The sequence below is a fragment of the Staurois parvus genome, unplaced genomic scaffold, assembly GCF_062004578.1.
Source record: "Staurois parvus isolate SC_StPar_1 unplaced genomic scaffold, SC_StPar_1.0 ptg000347l, whole genome shotgun sequence".
Lineage (NCBI taxonomy): Eukaryota > Metazoa > Chordata > Amphibia > Anura > Ranidae > Staurois > Staurois parvus.
In genome coordinates, this window is record NW_028318143.1 from 10,477,309 (window position 1) to 10,491,458 (window position 14,150).

At 40.7% G+C, this 14,150-nt stretch overlaps 1 protein-coding gene across 2 annotated transcripts in view; it reads right to left on the reverse strand.

The window, feature by feature from the left end:
• LOC149456841 (cytosolic carboxypeptidase 6-like) overlaps positions 1-14,150 on the reverse strand; it is a 2,243,892-nt gene that overhangs the window by 64,901 nt on the left and 2,164,841 nt on the right. The window lies entirely within an intron of this gene.

A 14,150-nucleotide genomic window follows, 5' to 3' on the forward strand; every position in this document is an offset into this window, starting at 1 on the left:
TATTAAAACCAAAACCAATACCAATACATAATATTGCAGCTTACCAATCATTAGATGTGGTGGTTGCATTCGTTTTCTTTGTTTAGGCTTTTTTACCTGGTGACCTGGCTAGTAACACACCTCCTGTATTAGAGTGCCCCCACCCTGGATGAAGGCGCACAGGGGCACATTTGGACAGCAGCATTGTTAGTCTGATTTGGATACACTAACAAAAATGAAGCCAAACTCTGGCTAATACTTTATATGCAGTTAAAGCAAAGATGTTTTGCATTTTGGGATAAAGATTTTACATAAATAAATAAAAGCTGATCATTGTAAGCACTCCTGTCAGTGATAAATAGATTGTCTCGTTTCTGTAACCATTACATCTACAGGAGAGCTTGTTCTTTTGAAAATAGACTTACTGGCTGGATCACTCAGTGAAAATACAACGTAAAAGAAAGCCTACAAAAGTAAACTAATGCCACCATATCTAAAAATTGGTTAGCTGCAATATAAAAATGTTTGCTTTTGGCTTTATTACCACTTTGGTAGCACCTTCAGCAGTAACATCAGAAAATATTAAAGGGCTAAGGAGAAAGTTTAAAGCCATGTGAATATACTGTATGGATGAGCAGTGGAAATACAGATAAAGATATTCTTGTTAACATTTCATCATAAGTCAGATGACAGCAGGTTTTCTTTAAAGGGCAAGTATAGCCAAAGCTATCCTGGAGATCACAGAAGTGCAGTTCGTTCTGCACTCCTGTGACTCGTTTTCAGCCAAAGGTGGTATAATGGCAGTCAGTCGGTTCAGGCTGGAAAGATCTCGTACATATTTTCATTTTTTTAAACCCATACTTCTCTTTTAAAAACCATATGTTTTCTCCTATTATCAAGCTATGTTAGAAAAAATATATGGCCACCAATCAATCAGGCACCATGACACATGCTGTACACTTTCTTTAGCGCACAGAAATCTCTCCTTGCCATCAACAGGCTGGCTGCTTGGTTGCGTTTTCCCCCTTAGACCAAACATTCACAGTCCTTTCTTGCATATATCATACATTATGGGTCCACAAAGTTCATGCCAGCCAGAAGTTAGCAATATATTAAAGAGTAAAAACACCTTCCATAACCCATCAAACTGGAAATGATGAAAATGTATAATTTACTGTATTGTCCATGGGGTAAAGTCAGCCTTCAGTGAACTTGATAACATGTGGGAAGGAACTGCATGCTGAGTTTTTTATGTTTGCTTTTGCCAAGTATTAGCATAGTGGTATTGCTTTCAAGTTAGCACCCCTCATGACTGGAGGCCATACTTGCACACATGCCCCATATTAGAAGGTTAATGCCCTTCAACTTGACAGTGACACCTGGCACTGACTACAGAGACATTTTTGGAGATACTGCATTGAGCATTGCTTCTCTCCACCATCTCTCTTCACACTTTACATGATACTCTTTACTCTCTTCAACCCTAAGGTGTAGAGGGAATCTGCTATTCACTTTGAGAGGCCTCACACACTGTGCTCCAGGCCAAGTCCATAGGACAGTCCCAATATGCAGCGGGGCCTAAAATAGAACCGTGGTTGCTCAGAAGGGTGCATGATAATACATTTATCAGAAATAAGGTGACATTACTGCCTCATGAACAGATATTATTAAAGGAAAAATCTACTTATCTATTATGATATTGCATCATGGAACTATAATACAGGGAGCATTTGAACCACATCAATTATTAATTTAGGTAAACTTTATAATAATTATTCTGCAAATATGAAAATATGGTTGTTTAGGAATATCTTATATACCTATTTATTATAGTGAAGCCTTTTTTTTTTAAATTTGTTTATAGATTTTTTTTTTACAGTCATCCAAAGCTAAGATGTGCCTTTATCAGGCATGTGGTTGATGACCATACTGCAAATCAATAGAATCACTCCTTTCAAGTATCTGTCATTTGAAGTTTTCTTCTTATTCCCTTTTATTTTTTATTTGCTTTCAAGCAGATTAAAATACTGTTTATAGTCTTCTGTAAGTCAATATTCCCCAAGGACTGGTAAAGCCCCACTTTAATGTATGGTGATAAAGCCCCTCTTTAATGTGTGGTGTCAGCAATGCTGTCTGGGCTGTTGCTGGGCTTGCATATTATTACTTTCATACACGATATGACCAAGCTCTGGGAACATTTGTTTTGCTGTAACCCAATTTACAAGGATTTAAAACCATGCAGAGAATGAATCATTAAAATGTAAATTTACTGCTAAGAAAATTAGTCGGGACTGAGCTGGAGAAAACAATTCTTGTATTCATACAGACGCATCCTTCACCAGATATATATCAGAACTTCCTGTATCTGGCTTTGTTCTTATGCTACAGTAGCACCGGTGTGCCCACCATGGGGGCACAAGGAGGAATATGATTGCCAGAATTCAGCTTTTTCCCTGTAGTGGTAAACAGTTTAAAGATCAGGTTTCTTGGCGGAGCAAGATACTTTTTATTGTCTACAAATGCTTGTTAGAACTGTTCTGTGTGTTGCAAACACAAAGGGCTGCTATGCAATTATATACTGCTGTGCCACGTTTTTTAGGGCATCCTTTTTAATGTCTTCACGTAGTATGGCAGAATACCCAGCTGCATCTTGTTCTAGGAATGTTAAGATAGTATAAAGAGCCATTCTTCCACCTCTGCAATGTGTAACTTCACTGGCTATTTAGCTCAGCTGCTTGAAGGAAACCTGTACTAAAGGAAATATGAAAAATAAATTTTTTACTTCTTCCTAAGGATACTCATGGTCTCTTCCTGGCTTTGGTACTTCATGAGTTACTAAGCCATACCAGGGATAAATAAACAGTGTGCAGTACCTTTAAGGGGGATAGTTTCATACATTACTTCAGATACCATTTTTTGAATAAAAACATAAGTAATATATTCACAAACCAACTTGATCATAAGCTTATAAACCCGATAGAAACCCAGCCGTGCTGTAGAACACACACACATACTGGCAATGGGGTGGACCTAAATGACATTCCACGGCAGACGCGGGAGCTAACGTGTTTCGAGGCCATACCCTCTTCTTCCAGGAAAGCCTGCCCTCAATAAATGTATTTAAATAAATATATATATACTGTATATGTATGTATATATATATATATATATATACAGTGAAGGAAATATATAAATATATATATATCCTAAGCTGGAAGGAAGGCAGTGATACGGGAGCTAAGTGGATCTGAAGGAAGATAGAGACACAAGAACTGAGTGGGTCTGAAGCAAAGCAGAAACATGGGGGCTAAATGAGTCTCAATGAGAGCAGAGGGTTAAAGCATATATTGCCAGCACACCATAGATTTTTGAAATCATGGCTTATCACAGTATAAAATTGCAGTGCAGGATCCCTTCATCAGGCATGTAATATTGCAATTTTATGCTGGGATGTGATTGAGTCAATAAATTTGTGGATGCTATTTCAAAGATCCATAGTGTGCTGGCAACACATGCCTTAACCTTGTATTGATACCAGTTCCCAGATGGCAGTTGCTACAGCACCGACATATTACAAAACCATTTCCAAGAACACGTACGATAGGAATATTTTATTGGTCTTACTTAAGGAGAGCAGAGCCACAGGAGTTAAATGGGTCTCAAGGTGAGCAGAGACAGGAGAGCTAAGTGGGATGGATGGAAAGCAAAGACAGAGGAGGTGAGTGGATCTGAAAGAGAGTACGGACACGGGAGTTAAGAGGGTCTGGAGGAAAGAAGAGGGCCGGAGGGGTCATTGGTAAGAGTTGGTTCTTCCTTCAAACTATAGAGGCTGTCCACCACAAGCACCAGTCCATTCACACTGGCTCCACTAACAGTCTAGGACAGCCTTTTTCAACAAGGGGTTTCCAGGCACTCTGGGGTGCTTTGAGGTTTCTTCATGAGCGCTTGGCAAAATGTGTAAACATTGTCCAAAACTTCAATACAAGCCACCAGGTGGAACAAGCCTGCCTTTTAGTTACAACAAGTTTTCAATGTGCACCGTTACAGCCTTCTAGCTGCTTGCATCCTGACAACCAACTACATCATCAGTTGGAAGATGTCAGTTTCCTGCACATCATCTTTATTTGACTCTCTCCTGCCCCTCTCTGACAGTGCTGGGGTCACATTAGCTTTAGTGATGTGGAAAAACTGAGGGAGAAGAGAAATACTGGAAAATAGTCAGTACCAGTGTGCAAAAGTGTATTTGCTTGGAAGAATAAATCACCTCTAATATTGGGTGTCCTACATGTGTGGATCTTGCTGCGTTATATGAAACTTTTAGGATAGTTTTTTACATTTTAGAATAAGGTTTCTCAAGACTGTCCAAAATTTTAGAGGGTGCCTTGAAATTGTCCATAATTTTAAAGGGCGCCTTGACTGAAAAAAGGTTGAGAAAGACTGGTCTAGGGGATGTCTGTTTAAGATTAATTGCTTGAAGAAACTTTAAATTATATGTAAATGCGTACCTTGTAAAACAACCCACTCCGTTTAAAGTAGAATTGAAAGGCAAAACATTTGTGTAAAGATATATAAAAAATGTTATATATTTTCCCTTTTCTATAAGTGATCCCATTCCTTCTGTTCTTTGCTACATAAGAGCTGGGGGAGGAGAACAGCAGTACACTGAACTTCCCAATGAAAGGGTGTTTGGGGGGAGGGGGCATGTCAGCAGAAGTCTGATCATTGAAGGAAAGAGAACTGACTGCACTATGCTCTCCTGCTTAGTGTGGTCAGTTTTTATTAGGAAAGCAGAGGGGCTGGCAAGATCACCAGAAAGGAAGTAATACAAAGAAAACAGGATATTTTTTCATATAAGTCTTTTTATAAAGTCCATGGAGGTTCGGAAAAACAAAAAACCTGTAAGTGAACACAAAATGTGCAAGTGCAAAACACTAACACCAAAAAGTGCACTTAGGGGTGTGCTTTAGTCCACCCCCCAAAGGGGTAGGTCCTCTACCCTGATCCCCTGGTGCGTGAGGCTCCTGACAGGGACTGAGGTTTCCACATGGTCCACCTAGCCAAAAGGCCTGGCAGACCCCTTTCCTTGTGGCTAACTGAAGCCGACCACCAAGTACAAGGTTAGGGGGCTCTCCCGAAGAGAGACTCCCCCCCCCCAGGAACAGGGGAGGAAGGAACCAAAAGGCCACGCATCCTCCCCCTAGACTTCAGGGCAACCCCTAGGACCCACACCCTACCATCCGAGAGGAAAAAAAAAACACACACATAAGTGAAAGTGACTCAAATGTGGAAAAAAAGAACTAAATAAATAAGTAAAAATAAAAAAGTGGCCATGCAATTGTGCACTGGCTAAGCCCTGAGGTCTGTAGCATAAAAATTGCCCTGGATTTAGCCTAAAAGGCACAGTGCAGAAGTGTTTTAGAACAGTGTCCATGTGCACTTTCCACACTTGGGATCCCACTCCCATGTGCTACTAAGAGCACCCCTGAGGTGACCACTCTGGGGGCACTGCTCCGTGGGCTCTCTGCCTCCCCAGCCCCTGGCCAGACAAGGTAGATCCATTTGAATCAGGACTGGGCCATTCTGGTTTTCCCGGGGGAATTACTGCTAACTGCCTGTGGGCACCTCGGTTTCTGTTCCAACCGGTACTAGCCTTCAGAGCCCCCATCATACCAGCAGGGGTACTCACCAAGAGGCAAAAATGATGGTGGAGCACCCCTACTGATAAGACACTGATAAGAACAGATTTTTTTAATGCTTTTATTACAAAAGCATATAAAAAACAATCACACAAAACAACTTTCCTTTTACAGCAGGATTTACAAAGGAATCATACATAAATGAACAACTAATGCACCAATAAAAAGTTTTCATATATATACATATACATAAAACAGAACATATGCATTCTAAAAATAAACAACCTATCACTATACTATTCTACAACAAAAACATACTTTACAGCACAACATAATTTGCGAGCAGTTCTGCATCAATCATGACATAAAATAAAGAAAAAGGCATTTTTAAGAGCAATATACAGGAAAATCTCAGACCCGTGCCCTCCCACCTAGTATCATGCAAAAAGGAAAAACATTTACATTAAAAGACATTCATAAAGCACAAAATGCCCATCCCGTCCACCCATCTGTTGGAAGGTGTACGAAAATTAAAGGAAAAAAAAAATTTGAATAAAATCCTCAAGATAACTGATACCCCAAAAATCATCATGAGATTCACTCTCTCCATTTTGAAAACCTCCATAATTGTTCAGCTTTTTCCTTTCCCAACCTCTTCATGTAACACCACCCATAGAAAAAGAAGCTCCCTCGGATCACTGCCGTACAATCCCTTACATCTTCCTTTTTAAAAACTAAAATATTATCCCATAAACATTCTTTCACACAGTTCACAAACATTCATAGTAATCTTGCTTTTTCAACCCCAACTCTACTCAATACAAACATTATCTCTACAGTCATTCTGTCCACACAAAACATCCCCTTCATAAAACTACCAAAATAGCCCCACATCTCTTTCGCTTGCTTACACTCCCACATCAGATGCACTACGTTTTCCACACACCTACACCCATCTCTAGGGCAGATTTCACTGTCCAATAACCTTCTTCTCCTTTGAAAAGCCTTGGTAGGAAGACATATATCTTTATGAACAACCTATCACTATACATAAAACATACATATTCAACAGGTTTGGGTCAGACACATTTTTCCACACCTTCGCACACTGTACCTCATTCAGCCCACCCACAACCTCCATCACTTCCTCATCACACACAAACCTTGACACTTTCTTACTATCACACCAACCATCACCAGACACTTCTCCCAACACATACCTCCTTACACACCTCTTGATACAATCATAAAACCAAGAGGGCCCTGAAACAAATGGGCTTCCTAAGGTCAAACTCACACATCTTATACTTTTGCAACATATCCCCCCAACCCACATACCTCACCATACTTCCAGCCAGACTTTCCTTTCTACTCACCTGGTGTGACCAAAAGATAGCTGCAGCAAAATTGGGGCTGGCCAGGGTACCACAGGACACCTCTGTTGCTCCCAATGGAGAAGGACTGGGGAAAGTGACATGCACCCCCAATACCACTCGAATCAGCTCTCAGCTTCACCCAGAATTTCCGTTGCGCATTATATGTGCCAATAATATTGCTCTGTTGGATAGCATGGTAGACAAAAGAGCAGTATCTTGACAAAAAAATACAGACTTCCTCATCAGACACAAAAGGGCTGTACATATGTACAATTAGGGGGGGGGGGTCTTCAACTTAGATTCCACTGACAAAAACTCAGTATGAGCCAACAGAGGGTCATCCTTCTTCTCATTCTTCTCATTCCTATGTTGCAAACAGGTCAACAAGTCCAATAAAGCTTGGAAAGTAATGTCATAGAATCTGCCTGTAGGGTAACTCTGGACCAGAGGGGGACTGACAACGCATGGGGCCCCTGGGCAATAGGGGATCATGGGGCCCCTGTGTCCTTGCCCACACTCAAAAAAGCCTATAAAAAAGGTACCAGGGGCATTTCATGGGGCCCCCTACTGACCCCAGGCCCTAAGGCGGTGCCCGAGTGCTCAAATGGTCAGTCCGCCCCTGCTCTGGATGCAAAAAATCTGATCACGATCCATACCGAACAGCTCTTTAATAATCTTCTTCTGTATGACGAACAGCCCTACAGTTTCTTCTGCCAATTGGGATGACCAGTCTCAAAGTATTCGGTATGACCGGAGGACCCAAAGACATTTTCAAGCAGGAACCCTCTGAAAAGGGACAATCCCCCCCCCCAGGCACCTTCTGGTAAAGCATCAGACAGTTAAAACTACACTTGACCTTAACCAAAAGGCTGAGAAGTAAGAATTAGCACCTATGACCAAGCCCAGGCACAAGCACACTAGAGATAAAGAAAATATAATAGCGCCTATGGCAAATAAAAAATATATAAATCACTTATAGTGTACCAGCTGCAAAAAATCACCATAAATAAATAAAGTGTAACAATTAATGCAATAAACATTTTGCGCTAGTGAATATATCCATGAAAAATATATATATATATGAATAATGAAAAAAGTTCAAATAATAAGTCCAAAATTAAAATACCAATACCACAAAAAAAATGTGCAAAAAAATGTGCAAAAAAAGTGTCTAAATGTGACAAAACACCACCAAAAACCTTAGTAATATGACGGCAAGTCATCCATAGGTATATCTTCAGGAAACAAAATTCTGCAGAACACCGATCCACATAGACCAATATCAAAATGAAAGAAACTTTTCAATTTATCCCGGAAATCCACTTCTCCAAAAGAAAAAAAAAAAAATATATAAGAGTATGGTATGTTTTTTGCATAATTTTAGTATATTATTAGAGTTCCCCTTTATTTTTGTTTTAATGTGCTACTGGCCCTTTAAGGTTTTTTTCTCTGAGATACAGCTTTGGAAGGTATTGGCCCGCTAATGTATTTATTTGTTTTATTTGTTTTATTTATTATTATCTATTCTTCTTTATTTCCTCCTTATTTGCCCCCTTTTTTACTGTTCATGATGGCAAATATATTATATATATTGTATACCCTCTGTGGACACCTGTCATGCATGGGGCGGCTTGCCTGCGTGATTCCCCATTGATGTCAGCTGTTCGGTTCCTGTGTAGTGCATATTTAATGAGGTTGCGACGTCTCACATCCATCCGCTCCGTGAGGACGTCGATGACGAAACGCGTAGGGCGGAGATTGATTGATGTGACGTCATTACGTTTGTCTACGAGCTACTGCGCATGTGCTGAGTAGCTAGGCTCGTTTTATGTGATTGCTGCTATGCTGTTGATGCTGGTGTCGGCTGGGACACCTCTTGAGTAAGTGCAATGAGTACCTAATAAAGGAATTGGTTTTTATAATACTGCACCATGAAGTTTCTTTGTTTTTCTCGAGTGCCTGGCATCTTCTTCCTTGGATACGATTGAAGGTGGTTTTTTCTTTTGGAGAAGTGGATTTCCGGGATAAATTGAAAAGTTTCTTTCATTTTGATATTGGTCTATGTGGATCGGTGTTCTGCAGAATTTCGTTTCCTGAAGATATACCTTTGGATGACTTGCCATCATATTACTAAGGTTTTTGGTGGTGTTTTGTCACATTTAGACACTTTTTTTGCACATTTTTTTTGTGGTATTAATATTTTAATTTTGGACTTATTATTTGAACTTTTTTCATTATTCATATATATATATATTTTTCATGGATATATTCACTAGCGCAAATTATTTACAAGCACACTAGACCCTAACCAAAGAGTGTTCTGATGCAATTGCAAAGGATCATGGTCACTAATTTGCATACTTTCCTTGGCTCAAGAAGTGCGGGAATATGCAAATTTGTCTGACACATTTCCCACCCATAAAGCCCCTACTTTTTCCCAGATGAGAAAGTGTAGTTTTGACTGTCTGATGCTTTACCAGGAGGGAGAGAGAGCAAATATGCTAATTTAATACAGTGCTCTCCCTAAAACGTAATAGTATGGTCCAAAATCATCATTATTGATGGAAGCAGGGGATGATGGGAGGTGTGATCTGTTGGAGCAGTGTGTGTCCGAGTCAACAAACCGTGTGGGCATCTGGGGGAAAAAGTAGGGGTTTTCTGGGTGGGAAATATGCTGTACAAATTTGCATATTTCCACAGTTCCTGAGCCAAGGAAAGAAGTATGCAAATTAGTGACCATGATCCTTTGCAATTTGATCAGAACACGCTCCCTAATGTGCAGCAACAACAAAATGAAGTATGGCATATGGGGGAAGAAAAAAAAAGTTTTTGATGTCACATGGACTGGGTTTCCAAGATGGGGCACGTTTGGAGCATGCTCACTCCTTCGTCAGTTTGTAGTTATACGTGGGCACAGCAGCAAAAATATTGTTAGACGTTGATCCTGAATTGATATTTTTCTGGCAGTAATTTAGCAAGGGAGGCTGCCTGTACAATTCGACATAAAGCTGTGCGATAGAAAAGGACTCTACAGCTCTTTTTATAGCCTTAAAAACATGGCATGTCAAACAAGTAAAACATGAAAGTCATAGCCATATATAATTTCAGGTAAACTTACAGCATTGAAAATACGACGTACTCTGTATTGTACTGATATACTTTATTTTAAGGCACCTGCTAACTTGGCGCACCACTTTCACCCATAATCTATATTAAAAGAGTCCTAGCCCAGAGAAAGCAGCCGATCACTAAAAAGGCAGCCAATGATTTGGAATTTCAATACACGGCATTCTTCTCTATACAGTATCGCCAGTTAACTCGGCCTCTCCTGAGAATTCTTTTCATTGAAATTGCATTGTGCTCCGAAATCACCGAGCATTATTCTTTAACACTTTAAGGTTAGGTGTTAAACAGAATGTCTGGCATTAATGAAATCTTTTTTTTTTTTAGCTAAATCTAGTCCAACCAGAGGAGAATTGGCTTTTTAAAGGCTGGGATACGGCATTCTGTACCGGCACATACCCGGAGAGCCTTACAATGATTTATAGGCAGAGTGAGAATAGCTGGCACTTGTGACTTGAGGCTGCTTCTCACTAATGGCTTAGTGATTATAATGCAAGTCGTTTGTTAGCAGACAATGCAAAGAATGGAAATAAGAGGCCGACAATTACAGCTCTGAATCTCCTGCAGGTAGGCTGCCGGAATGCTCACTAACTGACGCTTCTTTCACAATGGGAAAATATTGGGGGCGACAGACAATGAAATGTCCCCACTAACTTAGCTATACAACATGGAGATCTGCTTTTATCGATGCAAACGGAGGAAATAAATGAGCTCTGCGGAGCACGGTTATAATTAATGGAGGATGGGAGCGTCTTGCTTGCATTTGCAGGCGTTCCATTCAAATTAATATCAATTCTAAAACGAAATGTTTAAAATCAACAGGGCTTGGAAAATGTGTTGTGATTATGAGTTTCTGGGCTGTACACAATGATGCTTTCAGCTTTAACAAAAATCTTTTACTTCTTAAAGGAAACCATGGCCTTTTTTAACATTTTTTTTTTTCATATAGTTCATGTCCATAGGCACACTAGACAAAAGCTGCGTTTTCTATTCATACATATGCAGTGGTGTTTGAAAAGAAAACGCAACGTTTGACAAGAAATTCCAGTAGTACAAAAGCAGCTTAATAGGACATGCTGTGTCTGAAGAAATGCAGCTCAGCACAACGCAACGCAAAGCAGGTCAAACGTAGCCTCTAAACTGCCATGTGTACTACTCAATTAACCACTTGCCCTCCAGAGGATTTACCCCCCTTCCTGACCAGGCCATTTTTTGCAATACGGCGCTGTGTTACTTTAACTGACAATTGCGCGGTCATGCAATGCTGCACCCAAATGAAATGTACGTATTTTTTTTCCCCACAAATACATCTTTCTTTTGGTGTTATTTGATCGCATGTGCGTTTTTTATTTTTTGTGTTCTACACAAAAAAATAAAATGACAATTTTGAGAAAAAAATATTTTTTACTTTTTGCTATTAAACATGTCCAGTAAACAAATGAAAAAAAAATCAAATTTCATCATAAATTTAGTCCAAAATGTATTCTGCTGCATGTCTTTGCTAAAAAAATCCCAATACATGTAAATTAATTGGTTTACATGAAAGTTATAGCATTTACAAATGGCGGTATAGATACTGGAATGTTTTTTTCCTTTTTTTTCTAGTAATGGTGGCGATCAGCGACTTATAGCGGGACTGCAGTGGGCATTCTGACACTGGGGGGAACTGACTTGGTGTCACTGACACCCACAGTGACACCAATATTGTGATCAGTGCTAATAAAAAGAACTGACACTGTACTGGCACTGGGCAGGAAAGGGTTAATATCAAAGGGTTAACTGTGTGCTGTGTCGCTGTGTGTGTGCTTCACTGTAAGCACACTGCTTTGTATGGGTCTGCTATGTGCAGGAGCTGACAGGAGAGAGATCTGTGTTGTTTATACACAGGTCTCTCCCCCATCAGAGATACTTGGCGATCATCGGGTGCCAGCGAGTAATCACCGGCCAGGACCCAGTGTATGACAGTCAAGGCCGCAAATCACATATATATATATATTTGATTTTGCACACCCGTGCCGCCCTGTAGCAGTATTTCTGCTATAGGGCAGCGCAGTTACGGTTAAAGTCAAAGGGATTTTGCTGATCTACATCATGTCAAACGCAGGAAAACACTGCCCATTGTAATGAGGTCATGAAATAGAAGTAAGGCCAAAGCTTTACTTTTTATAGCGCTGTCAATATACGCAGCGCTTTACATATCTATAGTGTACAGTCACATCAGTCCCTGCCCTCAAGGAGCTAACAATCTAAGGTCCTTAAAGCCATAGATGGTTCGAATCTTGGCCGTTTGAGATTCGAACCATGTATGGGCGGGCTGAATGTACCCAAATCGACATATCAACTTGAGTATAACCAGCCTGTTGGATTTTACATGCAATTATTGTTAGCGGCTATTATAGCCGCAAGCAGTAATCACTGTGGAACACAATGGCTCTGCAGGAGCTATTTCCCCATCAACACGGACTGTGTTGATGGAGCAATGAGCAATGGAGCGATTTTTTTATCCACCAACCTGCAGGAAAAAAAATCGCTCTGACTATGGCTGGCTTTACTCACATTCATATATACACATATTGGAGCCAATTAAACTACCAGCATTTCTTTGGAGTGTGGGAGAAAACCCATGCAAGCACAGGAAGAACATGCAAACTCCAAGCAAGTAGCGCCATGGTTGGGATTCGAACCAACAACACTCATGCTGGTAGTTGGAGGCACTAACCACTTAGCCAATGTGCTGCCCTACCAAGGAGTTCATTTACTTTTGTCCTCCTCTGAGGAGTTAATTTATTTTTGTTCTCCTGTGACCCAGAGGCTATTGCCGCTATCAGCTGAAGGGGCAAAGTCGCTCCAGGTTCAGGAAGAGTCCTGGCAATATTGCTGGGATCCATCCTGCTGCTGCCTGATTGCCAGCTGGTTTTTAGCTGGCCTTTTGGCCGTTGGCCAGAGCCAGCTGTTCCAGCCCTCTCCCCAGTCCAGCACCCCACTGAGCATTGGAGGGGCAAAGCAGAGAATGGTGACTGACAATCCTAGCTCGTCGCTCAGACCACACCAAGCACTGAGCCATCAGTGGTTATGTAAATGCTTAGTTCTCAGTCTTAGGGCCAACGTGGGACAGATGCCGCAGCATGGAGGTGAGTATGTATGGTTTTTTTTAATCCCATTCTTCTGCATTATTGCGATCAACATATTGCACATTTCATTGATGACTGTTAATGTTGAGCTTCAAGCAAACAATTGAGTGCATGTACATTACCATTTTATCTGCCATTACATTGGTAATTCTACAAGGTACAGTCACTCTGTGATTCAGGTACAGCTGCCAGACAGTACAACTAGTTTCTGCCCCTTAGACATCTCTGAAGACTATACCCCAGCTGAAGGGGCAATTCACCAGTGGGGTCATCGTTTTTCTCTCTTCCCCTCTCAGCATGCTCCCTGTGAACACACATGCACTGCAACAGATGCCAATTGGCTATTAGTGTGGACTAGTTTGACTGCTACTGAGCAAAGAATTATAGAAGACGGATGGAAACCAAGATTAATGTACTTGGTCCAGCTATATGCAAAAAAATACATTTTTCTGCTAAAGTTCTGTAACACCTGCCGGTTCTCTCCGCACCCCACCCTGTGACTGGAAAGTCTTCATGCATTTTGCATAAGAGTGCTTAATTGTCAGGCCTTTTCTTCTGTGAATTGTATTATACAGCCAAATCAAGGCTGAGGTGTCGGCAGCATGCCGGTGGTGATTGTGTGTTGGTGGTACGCTGTCTGCATATAAAAAAAAGAAAAAAAAACACAATTGGGGATGTATTAATGATTACAGATCTGCATTCATTTGTGTATTTTATCCCTGTGCTTTGTTCTGAAACCTTGTATCTGTGAGTAGTTTGTGCATATCAATGTACAGAGGAGCAGACATATTTTTTATTCATAGTAAATATGACTTCTTCAGGGAGAGTCAATTCTCTAACACAGCCCCCACCCTCCTTGCACACCATAGCCCTCTCCTCTTCTGAGAGTGTGTAATTGCTGTCTG